Genomic DNA, 13,784 nt, shown 5'->3' with positions numbered 1-13,784 from the left:
ATCACCCGTTCACGCTTATTTTGGAGACGACGGGATCTCTCTTCCAAAGTATGTTTTTGCTGACGCATCCTATCACCTATTCGGCGTCTATTCTAATTTAATTTCCTCCTCGTTTCCCTATTTCTTTCCAAATCTCCGTCTACATCAGGGAGTCGTATACATAATACGACGAATATTGGTACTGTACGGGACAGATACGGAAGCCAGCAAATATTGTGGACAGCTGTTATGTACAATCCTGTAGAGCCTTTGTAGTCACAGATACGGGACAGATACGGGACAGATACGGGATAGCTCCAGGCGTGACACAAACACACAAACAAACAAACACCAAATTGAAGCTGTGTGGACCCTGGCTAGCGCCAGACGTTACTGAAGTAACGTCTTCTGCATAGCTACGGGAATAATTAACGACATTATGCAGCTGTGTAAGCAGTAGATGCACAGTGTGACTGTCGAATGCCTACCGTGCATGAATTCTACTTTCTGCTGACTGGCTGCGAATATTCCGTTTTTTACATGTTCTGCTATTTTCCGGAATAACCTCGTGCCATTGTAAGCAATGATCATGCCATATCTCTGAAACGCCCTATAAAAGAAGCTCTCACTCTCTCGTTTACGTCAGTCGAGACTCTGTCTCGGCGCTCAGTCTTGGTTTTGCTTTGAGCTTGAATTTGAATGACTACTTCACCACGTGAAACTAACAGTCTTTGTCTGTTGGTAGTGTGGGGTTGAACTTGAACCAAGCCAGTTAAATTGGTTGACCTCAGGCTTGTGCTGGGCTCGTTGTGGGGCCATGCGTCTATTCGGTTGTCGCTGTTATTGATTTCTGGGTACGGTCATTGCGACCAGGGTTGCAACATGGTTACCATCCCGGCATCCGCTTCAGACTTGGGATCTTGCGCCTCCTGCGGTATGCAGTTCCCACAGCACAAACACTATTTTACAGATAAACTGATTAACGTAATGTTTGCTATCCTCGTGAGAATAGCGCAGCCCGAGGGGTGACGAGCATGAATAAAAACTGCAAAGACAGATAGTTGAGTTGTATGTGTAGCCACAATTGTCCACGAGTATGTCCAATTGCAGACTCTAGACAAGCAACTGAAATATTTGAAGGTTACCACTACATGCATGGATTGCTAGCCAGTTATATAAATGAGCAATGCTTGTGAGCTGGCAAGCCATGTACTTAGAACTGGGGCTCTCATGGCAAGCCTTATTTAGAACTGGGGCTCTCATGGCAAGCCTTATTTAGAACTGGGCTCTCATGGCTAGCCTTATTTAGAACTGGGGCTCTCATGGCAAGCCATATTTAGAACTGGGGCTCTCATGGCAAGCCTTATTTAGAACTGGGGCTCTCATGGCAAGCCTTATTTAGAACTGGGGCTCTCATGGCAAGCCATTTTCAACATTATACTCTTGTTTGCCTTGCTGTGTTTTGTAGGGAATGGTGTGGATTCAAGCTGGGTGTTCGAAAAGGAGCAGGGCTTACCGACAAAGAAGAAACCGCACTATTAACTATAACCCCCTCAGTGAAGCACATGAGACCGGTGACTAAGGCTGATGTAAATGCAAGTAAACCACCTGATGTGTACACAAGGTAAGGCTCATCTGAACTAATACAATATGTGTGCTGTACGAGATGTCTGCCAATAACATACTGTATTATCTCTAATATAAGCACAGTCTCCAATAATAGCACGTCTCCAATAATAGAACACCTTGGGGCGACATTCCAAAAATATATATTGCTCAGTCTCCATTATAAGCACACTGTGTAAATTCATTATCTGTACCGGCGAAAAAAACCCTGAAATGTGTGTGTCATACATGAATTTGGCATGGCAACATGCCTCTGAAATGAGGTTGAAATAATAATGGAACAGTCTCCAATAAAGGAAAGTCTCCATTAATAGCACGGGGCGGAGGTACATTGAAAAATAAAGGACCGTGCTTATATTAGAGATAATACGGTAGGTATGACACACACACACACACACACGCGCACGCGCACGCACGTGCGCACACACACACATGCACACACACAACCACACACACACACACAACTGATCCTGGTCCTGCTAAACACCGCCCTTACGGTCACGTGTCCCCTTGCGGGGCCGACAATGTGGAAACGATGAGCGATGGAAGAAAGTCGGCAGACCTTCCGAGAGATCAGGGGCCGTGTTCAATCGGCACGACGAGAGAGCCATCTTAGGCAGCTATGGATTTGAAATCCACGAGTAGAGCGACAGCACCGACCACAGGCCCCACAGTGGGCCTTGCAGCATTAGAGAGTGAGCCGCACACGCGGCGGCAAAGGAGTTACCTGAGCAGCAATGGTAGACACCGCCAACCGGCACAGAGCCTGAGACGATGTCGCGGGAAGAGTCCGGGAGTTGGGGCACTTGTGGACTGCCAAATCTCCGGCACTGCGGAACCAGCGCTCGCAGGAAGGACATTGTAGGCTACCTCTCTGTTCCGATACAGGTTTGCGGCGCTCATCGAGGCATTTATGACGAGGCAAACCACTCCTGGAGAAGAGACGACCACACTCGGCACAAGGTATCCGCAGGGGCTCACAAACGGGTTTGGGCGGGGGCAGAACATTGTAAGCGGCCCGCCATTCCCGCCCATCCTTGGCCAAGTCGCACCATTCGTCGATGCTCAACACTGCCAGATCCTTCCGCGCAGCATCGCACCACCTTTTCCTCGAGCCGCACATTGGACGGACAGGACACGAGGTCCAAGAGGGCACACATGAGAGCGGGGCCACCAGCCTTTTAACCATCTCAGGTAAGATGTCAGAGCCGCCAGCTGCCTTCCCATTGCTCATGGCTGACACCGCGCGCTGAAGCTCAGCAAGGTTCGGTGGCTCGCCAAGCTCCTCGACGATGTCCTGCTGTTCCACCTGATCGATAACACTGGAGTGGAATGTGCTGGGGATGTTGTAGACCTTGGTGAGGCGGCGCAACCATCGCCGTCCCTGCTCTAACGGAGAGGGTACAGATGTCACCATTCTCATCTTGGATTGCTATATTTGGGGTTTGGCTTGAGGCCAACACACACACACACAAACACACACACACACACACACATACACACAGCTCCCCTCCCCTTGAACCTTGTACCTCGAACTTGCCAATTGCCGTAGGCAATGATAGCGAAAGGACTAATTCGACGGCAACCGGCAGAAAGGTTCGTGCCCCTCCCCTTGAACCTTGTACCTTGAACTTGCCCATTGCCGTAGGCAGTGATAGCGAAAGGACTAATTCGGCGGCAACCGGCAGAAAGGTTCGTGGAGCTTGAGATCGCCGGGGGGCGACACATCTTCCCTCAAGCACAACGATACTTGGCGGAGACATCACGAGGCCGAGGACGACGGTGGATGACCTCCCTCCACTCCGAGCAGTTCTGGGCAGCATTGAGCCATTCCTTCTCAGGGGCAGGTGGATGAATGCGGTTGAAATTGTCCACAACCACATCCCGCCAATGCTTGCGTGGGCCGTGCTGAGGTCGAGTTGCAGAGAGCTCCCGAAACAGGGTAGAGGGGACGGCTCGATACCGGGACGTTTTGACAGCCAAATTTGTATAGACCCAAACCGATCATCAGCGTTGATTTTTCACTCGAAATATGTTTGTGGAAGGAAACTGGCATGTTGAAGTTTGCTCTGGGGCCAGAGTCAATCGAACTGAGCCACTCCTTTGTGTTGACCCATTGCCTCCAAGTTGCCCAATTTTTCGCTTCAAAAAAAGCTCAAATCAGAGGTGGCTCCAAACCGGACACGTTTTAGAGTGCACGTCAAATTCACTCTGGGTCTGAAATTGGGTAATTGCTATCGCTCCACGACGGCCAGTACAGAGTAACAATAAGCCTTGTGTGTGCTTCCATTAGTTTTGATTGGTATGCGGTGCTTTATTGGCGAGAGGCGAGCCGCTGTTTACCTGCGACAAGAAGTTGATTTTTTGAAAGTCGTAAAACTCAAGTCGCAGTGCGAAGCAACACGTCAAAAACTCACCTGCTTGATATGGCGCTTCTGGTCATCGCAGAGCCATGAAATTTTGGCTCGGAGTATAACACATCGTAGTCTCACTGTGACATATGTTTTCTAATCAAAATACCAAGAGAGAAAGTGAATATTGAGTCCGTTCCGGTTTGCAACCGGTGTCCTATTTGAAACCGTCTCCTCTACACTTGGGCAGACGGTCAGCGTCCATGCAGCCAATATGGGCGAGCCATCGTAGCCGACGCTCGCGGATGATGTCGCCGATGTCTGAATCAATTCCGAGGGTCTTCGCCAGTGTTGAAGAAGTGACACGATCATCCCATTGCCCGTGTCTCGAGATGCCGACAATTGACCGCACGCACTGATGGTAGAATGCGTTAAGACGGCGCAGATCAGGAGCCTTGGTCGTCCAGGTCTCTGCTCCATACAACAGGGTCCAACGAGCGAGAGCCACGTAGACACGACGTCGACATCGGAGGGACAAGGAGCGGTTCCCGAAGACAGGTGCCCGCAAGCAACCAAACACTCGAGTCGCCTTAGAAATCCGCTACTGTACATCATCCGCACAAAGACCATCCCGGTGAATCACGGACCCAAGATATGTGAATTGGTCAACGGCGTCGATGGTTCCATTCCCGAGATGAATTGGCTCACTGGTGGGAGTATTGATTAATATAGCTTTGGTCTTTGTCAAGCTGACAGTTAGTCCCCAACCAGAAGCACAAGCCACAAACGTCTCCACACACCGATCAAAGGATGCCTTGGACGTGGCGTATAGCGCAGCATCGTCAGCAAACTGCGACTCTGTTGCACTGACACGCTGCACACGAGACTTGGCAGTTCGGTCGCCAACGAGCTTTCTCCCACCTTTGTACCGCAGCTCGATACCTGCGTCCAGGCACATAGAACGCCAGTGGTCAACTACCGCCGAGAAGTACAAATTGAACAGCACAGGGGCAAGCATGCAGCCCTGCCGCAGGCCCTTGTTGACATTGATGTTGGATGTGAGGCCGCCACCAACCCGCACTTTCACCTGCATGGACTCATGCAGTGACTTGATGATGTTCAGCATGGTGGGCGCGACTCCGAGCTTCTCCAGGAGGGCCCATAGCGCAGGCCTCGGGATCGAGTCATATGCCTTCCTCAGGTCAATAAATAGCGCATGGAGTGGCACATCATGCTCAATGGATTTCTCCACCAACGGGCGAGCAACATGGGCCATATCCATGCAGTCACAACCCCTACGGAAATCGCACTGTAAGTCGCGAAGGACAGACTTGGCGAAAGTCTGCAGGCGGTCCTGGATGATGCGGGCGAAAAGTCCCCCCCCCCCCCCCCCCACACACACACACCATTGGATCATTGGACCATTGGACGCCCATCGCCAGAGGCGATGATAGCGATGCTACAGCAGAAGCCATAGCAGCTCGTGCTGGGATTGCACCATTCAACAGCTTGCAAGGCTGAAGAATTGACCGCCACACACAGCCTGGTCTACACCACACAGCTATGAAGTGGCTTTTTCTGGCCAGTGAATCCCTACTTTTTGGTCTCTTTTTTTCCCGAACACCACACCACATACTCCGGCATTCACTGGCTGTTGGTACTCACCCAGGAGAATGAAAGAAAAGTCAGGAAGAGTCTGAGAAAGAGAAGAAAGACGTGTGTGACCATAATCGTCGGGAATCGAACCCGCAACCTATCGATTGGAAATCGCTGCACATACCACTGCACCATATGGTACACACACACACACACACACATACATGCACGCATGCACACACACACACACATGCACGCATGCACACACACACACGCATACATGCACGCATGCACACATGTACACATGTATACATGCACACACACACACACACACACACACACACACACACACACACACACACACACACACACACACACACACACACACACACACACACACACACACACACACACACCTTGAACCTTGAGCCTTGAACCATGAAACTGCCACCCAAAGGTGATGCAGTGCCTCAGAGAGGCAAGGAGGCGCAGATTTACTTCTTGCATTTGTGTTGAGCCGGGTACTGGGGACTTGTGAACTTCCGAGAACAGGTCAGGCATGGGATGGTGCGCCACTTTGAGCCAGAGCTGAATGTTCTACGGCTGCAGTCGTGCCGGCGGTGCTCCGCTTTGCACCAGAAACAGCGGTCACAGGTGTGGCAGTGGTACTGACATTGGCTGCAATCAGGTGGGCGAGGTGCAGCTATCTCGAAAACTGGAGCGTCACCTAGGCTGGGAGAGCAGCTGTGCACGGCAAATCCACCTCCGCTAGCTAACCAACGGTGGCACGTTTCACAGCAAACAGCACTGAACTGTTCATAGATCGGTTTCAGCCGCTCTTGCCTGCATTTGTGCTGCCAAAGTGCGCATTGACTGACAAAGAGTCGGCCGTACCGCATACTGACTTTACGGTCGCATCAAGTTGCAAGCACCGTGCCAAAATGGCATCCGACATGGACTGGGATCCACTCGCTATGTTCAGCTGCGACGTCGTACCAACCGGTGTATGGACGGAACATCTTGAGGTAATCGCTTACCACGCCACACCATCACCACCTGGGGGCACGAGCAGGACCATGGAGCCACGAGGACAGCACTGCCTTTGGAGGCCGACTGTTGTCCATTCTGGCAATGCGGCCAAACAACTGCAGATGACGATGGGTAATCATATCAGCAACTGGGCCTGTAGTGCACATTCTATGCGGAGAGGCAGATGACAGGCGAGCCTTAAAAATTAGCTGGCAGCAAAAACAAAGAGCAGTAACTCCACAGTCAACAGCACAATCTCTGTCGCCGCTCCGAAAGACGACCACTTGTCAAACCCCGCGTCAGCAAGCAGCAACCTGTTGGTCATTGCCTCCAGTACACCATGTGACGGAGACGCAAGCATGAATGACACCGACGACATGGGTCACACCAGTGACGACGACGAGTGTAGCATGGCGCTACCCAAACAAGTCACCGCATACGAGGGATAGTAGAAAACACTCAACAAGCGACGTCGCAGGCACAATCAGTTGGAGCAGACACTTCTGAATGCAATCCCAAGAAAAAGAAGTCAACAGCACAAATATTTCCTGCAAATTCAATCAGCAACAGCAACAATTTTTTTAAACATTAAAAAGGAACACACCTTCAAGTTCATTTGCACCAATGTAAGGTGCTTGTTCGACAAGATGGAGGAACTGCACTCCCTCGCACGTTCGCCAGCTCTGCCCTGTCAATGACCGCAATTCAAGAAACCTGGGCCCATCCGGTACGCCCGGATGGCATGTATGCCATCGAAGGTTTCAACCTCATCCGAGCTGACAGGAAAGAATTTCGGTGGAAGCGTCGCCCTCTACATCGCTAACAGCAGCAGCGACGAATGTCTATGGGTGAACATCACTGCATGCGAATTAGGTAATATCTACTGCCCACCACGCGCTAGGTGGGAACAATTCCTTGTCGAGTTGGACGGTGCCATCCGACTGGCCAAACAAACGAGCAGTGATGTGCTACTTGTCGGAGACTTCAAAGTGAAGAACTCCGCCTGGCTTGCCAGCGATACTACCGACCGCTTAGGAAACAACCTTCAGCGCCTGTGCGCGGCCCAAGGACTGCAGAAACGCATTTGCTTGCCGACGCCCATATACAGACAAGCAGCCAGCTCCTGCCTAAACCTCATTATGTCCTACTCCCATGACCAGGCAACAGCATTTCCCAACTACCACCCCTGGGCACCTCGGACCACGGTGTGGTCACAGGCGCCAGCACGATCCCACCGCCATCAACTCACGACAGTGCACAACGGGAAAACGGCAACACCTACCGGTTATGGACAGGCAGACGGATTACATCGTGCTGCCCTAGGCAATGAACCCATTAAACTACATTACACATCCACTCCGCAAGACCCGAATCCTGCCAACTCGTTCTGGAACCACTGGAGATCACAGCTTCTGCAAGCTGCCACCAGACACAGCCAAAATCACACGAACCACATTGCGAACAAACAGAAGCACCGCCGCAGCGCACCCTTGGGTCACAAAGGACCTCCTCAAAAGGAGATAAAGGAGAAGCATAAGAAGCTCTGTAACTACCAAACTACAAAGCAAGTAGCTGGCAACACTTCACGGCCCAATACAACATCGTACCCGCTCTTCTCCGTCGCAGCAAGTCTGACTTTGTCCAATGCACAGCCACGAAAGGAACAAAACTCCATCACATTATCAAACACTTCAAAACGCCACACAAGCGCACCATCCCAAGTCTCCTCACCCCCCCCCCCCCCCCACCGCCACTGTGACTACTGCCTCAGAGAAAGCCTCTGTCCTGAATGAGTTTTTCGTTTCCCATAGCCAGCAGTCGGTCAGCAACTGCTCACCAGATATCCCACCCATTGACATGACACCTGAAATAAACTGCAACTTGACAACCATCACAGCATCGACAGAAGAAGTCCAGAAGCTTCTTCGAGGCCTCAACACACACAAAAGCCCAGGTTCGGACCTCCTACCAACCTGTCTCCTCAAAGAAGTCGCACCAGAAATTTCAGATTCCCTGGCATGCCCTCCTGAACTTGTCATTTGCAATTGGGGAGAAATACTACACGACTGTCACGATCTCCCCTATCTCAAAGTCAGGAGACGTCTCCCAGCCAACAAACTACCGGCCCATCTCTCTGCTCAGCATAACCTCAAAAATCCGAGAAAAAATGGTTCACTCACGCCTCTACAAACGCGTCCCACCGCACTTTTACTTCTAACCAATCCAGATTCCGGGAGAAAGGCTGCAACTTGCTCGACTGGTCCATGATACATCGGATGCTCACGACTCGGGAAAGCACGTTACAGGCTTTTTTTTAACCTGAGCAAAGCCTTCGACCGGGTATGGCAACAGGGCCTGCTGGACAAACTCGATCACTACAGTGTCCTGGAAGTGGCACTGCGATGGTTCTCCGCTTACTTGAGTAGGCGCAGGCAGCGAGTGCGAGTTGAGGGCACTACATCAGCCTTCCTCCCCATTCTGGCAAGAGTGATCCCAGGACTCTGTCCTGGAGGCACTGCTGTTTCTGATATACATCATCAACCTGCCTGCTGCTTGAGAGAGCGGCAGCATCAGGTACAACCAGTTTGCCGCCAACACAGCCCTCGCCTGTTCCAGTAGCTCTGCCGCACACTGCGAACTGCAACTGCAGAGCAGTGTGTCAGCTGCCGCTGGTTGGTTGGAGCTCTGGCACCTCCTAATCAGCACCGCAAAGATGGTAGTCATCACCTTCGCCACCTCGGCATCATCTTTCAGCATGACCTAGTAATATTGACAGCCCACCTTGACTTTGCGCTGAAGAAAGCTGTAAAATCATGCATTATTCTCTTTAGGGGCCGGCCGTAAATGCATGTATTTACTTAGAGACGTCTAACAGGCGTTTCTTTTGTGACCCCCACCCCCACCCCCAATAACACCCCCCCCCCCCCCGCCCCCCCCCCCCCCCCGCCCCCCCCCCCCCCCCCCCCGGCCAAATGCAGATAATACCACTCATTATAAACACAATACAATGCACACATATTCAGTACAGTCGACTCCACCTACAATGTACAACAAACTACAATATAGTGAATTTCGTGATAAATATAGCGAACCCTTGTCCATGTCCCTGTTTTGAACCCACACAAAATTATCCCTTTATACGTGTCCCTGTCTCCCTGTCTGCCGTGACTCATGTAGTGCAGTGCAGTGCAGTGTAGTACAGTACAGTGTAGTGTGTCTCAACGCCTGCCTGTACTGTAGGCTGTACAAGCTGTAGCAGTTCCACATCACGTACATGCACAAGTGCGGCATGTATGCATGCACTCTGAAATGCATTTTTTAGAAACGCCTTGCAGGCAAACCTACCCACCAGAAACGCCTGTTAGACGTCTCTAAGTAAATGCATGTAAATTTTACAGACGGCCCCTTCGGCTCATATCAACTCTATGCACTAAATCCCTCTCCTGCTTTTACAAACACATATCATGCCTATAATATAATGCATGCATTGCTGTCCCCCCCCCCCCCCCCCACTCTCAATCACAGCCCTTGACCGCCTTGAGAGCGAATCCAGCGCAAGACGGCCAAAAAATGCCTCGCCTCCCCCTATTCACTCCTCAGAATCATTCAGCACAGCCTCATCGGCTCAAATGGCCGACAATATTCTCTCGCCGCAAAGTAAAGCTTACCCTTATTGCACACTCCATAAAATACCAATATGCCCCACAAAACATACGCATTCTCAGCACACCGCTCAAGTTACGCCCCAGTATAGCCTTCGACGCACACACACTTGGCACCTCCCACCCATCAGAACCGACCGCTGTAAACACCCCCCCCCCCCCCCACTGTACACATCTCTATAATACTATTTATTTATTTATTTTATTCCAGGCAATATATGGCTGGGGTAGCCAATGACCACTTTGTGTGGCGATTGCAGGGTTTTTATAGCCAACCACGGCTAAAATGCCCTTCCTGCTAGCATTCGTGATGTTTCCTCCCGAAATGCTTTCAAACAAGAAATCTACTCACTGCTGGATCTGTACCCTGTCCCATACTTGTAAAATTGAAAGTAGAGTAAATTAGTTTCCAACTGCCTAACCCGCAGCCCCACTCACAGTAGAATAAAATATTTCAAAAAGAAATCCCTGGTTCTCCATAGAATTCCTAACCCTCGCCCTTTTCACAATCCATTGGCTTGTTTGTTGCATTTTTCTCATATTCTCCAAGATACAATGGCATGAAGTACAAACCCATCAGGTGTATACAAACAAATAATACGTCTGGGGATTTCAACAAGAGACAAGTGGATGGCAATAATCAGAACAGTGCAGGAGCAACCTATCCAATGCAACGCACACAGTTCTTGGCGAACAAACACAAAGGCTTCCCTCCAGGAATTTGTTCTGCCCCGGATGGTGCTGGAAATACGGCTTCAGCAAACACGGAACGTACTCGAACAACGGCTAATAGTAGACAACAGCAAAATGAACATGGTCTTATCGAAGCAAGGCCAGCCTTCTTTAAAGAAGGACATACACTATATAAAGAGGCAGTAACACTTCATATTGACACGTTGGTAACGGGTAGGTACAATAGCTGTGCTGATCGCTGTGAAAACTAATTGTACAAAACCGGACGCCAATATCTAATGGTAATCCATGAGCAAGACAGTATTGTGGACGAGTTGACTACGATAACCAGTAGTTTACGAGTTGACTACGATAACAAGTAGTTTCATACGACGTACGTTTCGCCGTGTTGTTAGTGACGGCTCATCAGGTGTGCAAAATTGAAATCAGATAATGAACCAGTATTAAATGTAAAATGGAAGAAGAAAACACATGGAAATGAGTTCTGAAGCAACTATTCACGAATGTAACAAGATAATAAGAGGTCAATACGTGCCATAACAGGGGCTTAGCTTGAGCACACATCCACGTTGCTCACCTTCCCCTTCTTTGGTCCTACCCTGCCTTGAACCTTCCAAGTTGGAATACTGTTGGTTTGCTCATGGGAGATGTGTTAGAACTAGGTCTTAGGTCGCTGATTGTCTCTGTACCCTGTCAGTTTCATGCCCTGTTATGGCACGTACTGACCGCATATTATCTTGTTACATTCGTGAATAGTTGCTTCAGAACTCATTTCCATGTGTTTTCTTCTTCTATTTTACCAAGGTTAATACTAGCTCATGATCCGAGTTCAATGTTTTGCATTCTTGTGTAATATGGTGGTAAACACACACCTGGAAATATGGCGGTAAATACAGGCCTGCCCACACGCGCTCTCTAAGCTGCCAAGTTCTGGCACAGAGCTCTCCTTCTCACCACCACCACCATCAGTTCGCGGCTGTCACCTAGTCGATGCATGGTTAGCAGTGTCCGACATAGCAGGCCGGCACATCAAGTAGCGCATGGCACATGGAAGATGACACAGCAATGACATAGCTATGGCTCGGGAGAATGAAGTTGAAGACACCATCGCAGCAGTACTTATATTCTCCCGAGTGAAGCTTCGTGTGAAGACATCCAAGAAGAAGATTGCCTGATGAGTCCAGCGGGGACGAAACGTGCAGTGCAATCAAGCTATGTCGTCTTCTATGTGCCGTTCACCTTGTCTTATCATCTTCTACTTCTCAAATCCAAAAACCAACATTACCGTCGTTCACACAGACCAGTGCACCAAGCGACTGGTTAGGAAGAAAAAAGTTGGTATATTCACAAGAACATTACAACAACAAAAAGAACCCCAAGGTTAGAAAAGGCAGCTGCTTTGATCACCAAATTTGTAATTGCCCCATAATGGCGTTGCAACACGGCAATTTCGCAAAAGATACCTCAGAACTACGCTGCAGCGCTGGTACAAACATAACAATAGTGACATCATCGTCACAATGAGCTGCGCATGATGTCATGCCAACAAATCGCGTACCCGCAAAAGGGAAAAGAACAACAAAACGCGCAAGTATATTCAGAGATAAAATTATCATTCGCATGCAGCAGAAAATTCGAGCAAATAATTCCAATTACCAGAAGTACTAGCTCAAAGAAAACATCGTAATAATACGTGTAGTGGAGTGTAACCCCTTATCATACCTCCTACTCATAATTGACTAGATCGTAATCGTAATTCAACGTAATCGTGACAGATGATATTGCCCCTCCCCCGCCCCCCCCCCCCCCCCCCCCTGAGACACACACACCATAGCACCATAGAAGGGGTTGCATTTTTGTTGTTTTTGCCATGTGATTATGCAATCACGAGTGAAACGAGGGTTGCCTTCTGCTCCTCTTGCTAGTCTTGAAGAAGAGAGAAAAATCATGCCTATCTGCTGCTGCTAGCTGCCAATATTGATGCTGTCCCTGCATTCACCACCTCCAACTGCTGAGGTGCCTCGTGCTGTAGCACAGCCACACATCGATCCGCCCTGCGTTGATCCAGCATCGTACTCTCGTACTCTGCGCATGCGGCCATACTCTCACGTTGTGGCCCTCGTGGGTACATCTTACGCTATTTGCGCTTGCCACGTGCTTATGCAGCCCGCCTTAGGGGCCGTCCGTAAATATCGATGTTTTTTTAGAGACGATATTGGTGCTTCTCTCCCTTGACCCCCCTCCCTCCCCCCAAAAGACGCACATGTACATCTAGATAATGGAATCAATATTTTTGGATGCTCATGAAGTGCCCAGGATGTTGAGGGTCCGGTGTAGGCGTGAAAATCCCGCCGCACTCACGCAATAGCTGCATCGCCTGGGGGGAGCGAACCGGGTTGGCGCTGCAGTGCTCACAGCCATCGTGTACTGGTGTAGCCAAAGCGGCTACGCTCGGGCTTGAATTTTTTCAAATCATTGTTCAGACAGTGAAGACTGGAAACTCTTGTGGAGTTCGTCCGTGTTTGTTGGCACTGCCTCTACGTCTTGAAAAAGATCTCCTGCAGGCATCGTTCGGCCGATTTCCACAATCAATAGCTCATTCTTTTGCTCTTGAAATTCGCCATGGGCGTACAGCTTCCAATTTTTGATTTTGTTCTTGTGTCGCGAGTTTTAGCTCCGCGAACGGAAGCTGGTTTCACATTTCTTGTATAGCCATTTAGACGTCCGCGTGCAGGGATCGGCGAAACTTCAGATATTTACATCGATATTTTTCTGATGCTCGAAAAGACGCACATGGCTCAAACCCCCTCCCCCCCAGACGCACCAATATCGTCTCTAAAAAAACATC

At 49.8% G+C, this 13,784-nt stretch overlaps 1 long non-coding RNA gene across 1 annotated transcript in view; it reads left to right on the top strand.

Moving 5' to 3' along the window:
* LOC135829964 (uncharacterized) overlaps positions 1-11,141 on the top strand; it is an 18,744-nt gene extending 7,603 nt beyond the window's left edge. Inside the window, exons 2-3 of the long non-coding RNA XR_010555955.1 lie at positions 1,448-1,603; positions 10,794-11,141. This is a non-coding gene — a long non-coding RNA (uncharacterized LOC135829964). The remainder of the gene's footprint in view (positions 1-1,447; positions 1,604-10,793) is intronic.
* Positions 11,142-13,784: the final 2,643 nt, after the last annotated feature.

The sequence above is a fragment of the Sycon ciliatum genome, chromosome 13 (assembly GCF_964019385.1).
Source record: "Sycon ciliatum chromosome 13, ocSycCili1.1, whole genome shotgun sequence".
NCBI classification, from domain to species: Eukaryota; Metazoa; Porifera; class Calcarea; order Leucosolenida; family Sycettidae; genus Sycon; species Sycon ciliatum.
The sequence above is the reverse complement of the archived record's forward strand: the minus strand, read 5'-3'. Positions and strand labels throughout refer to the sequence as shown.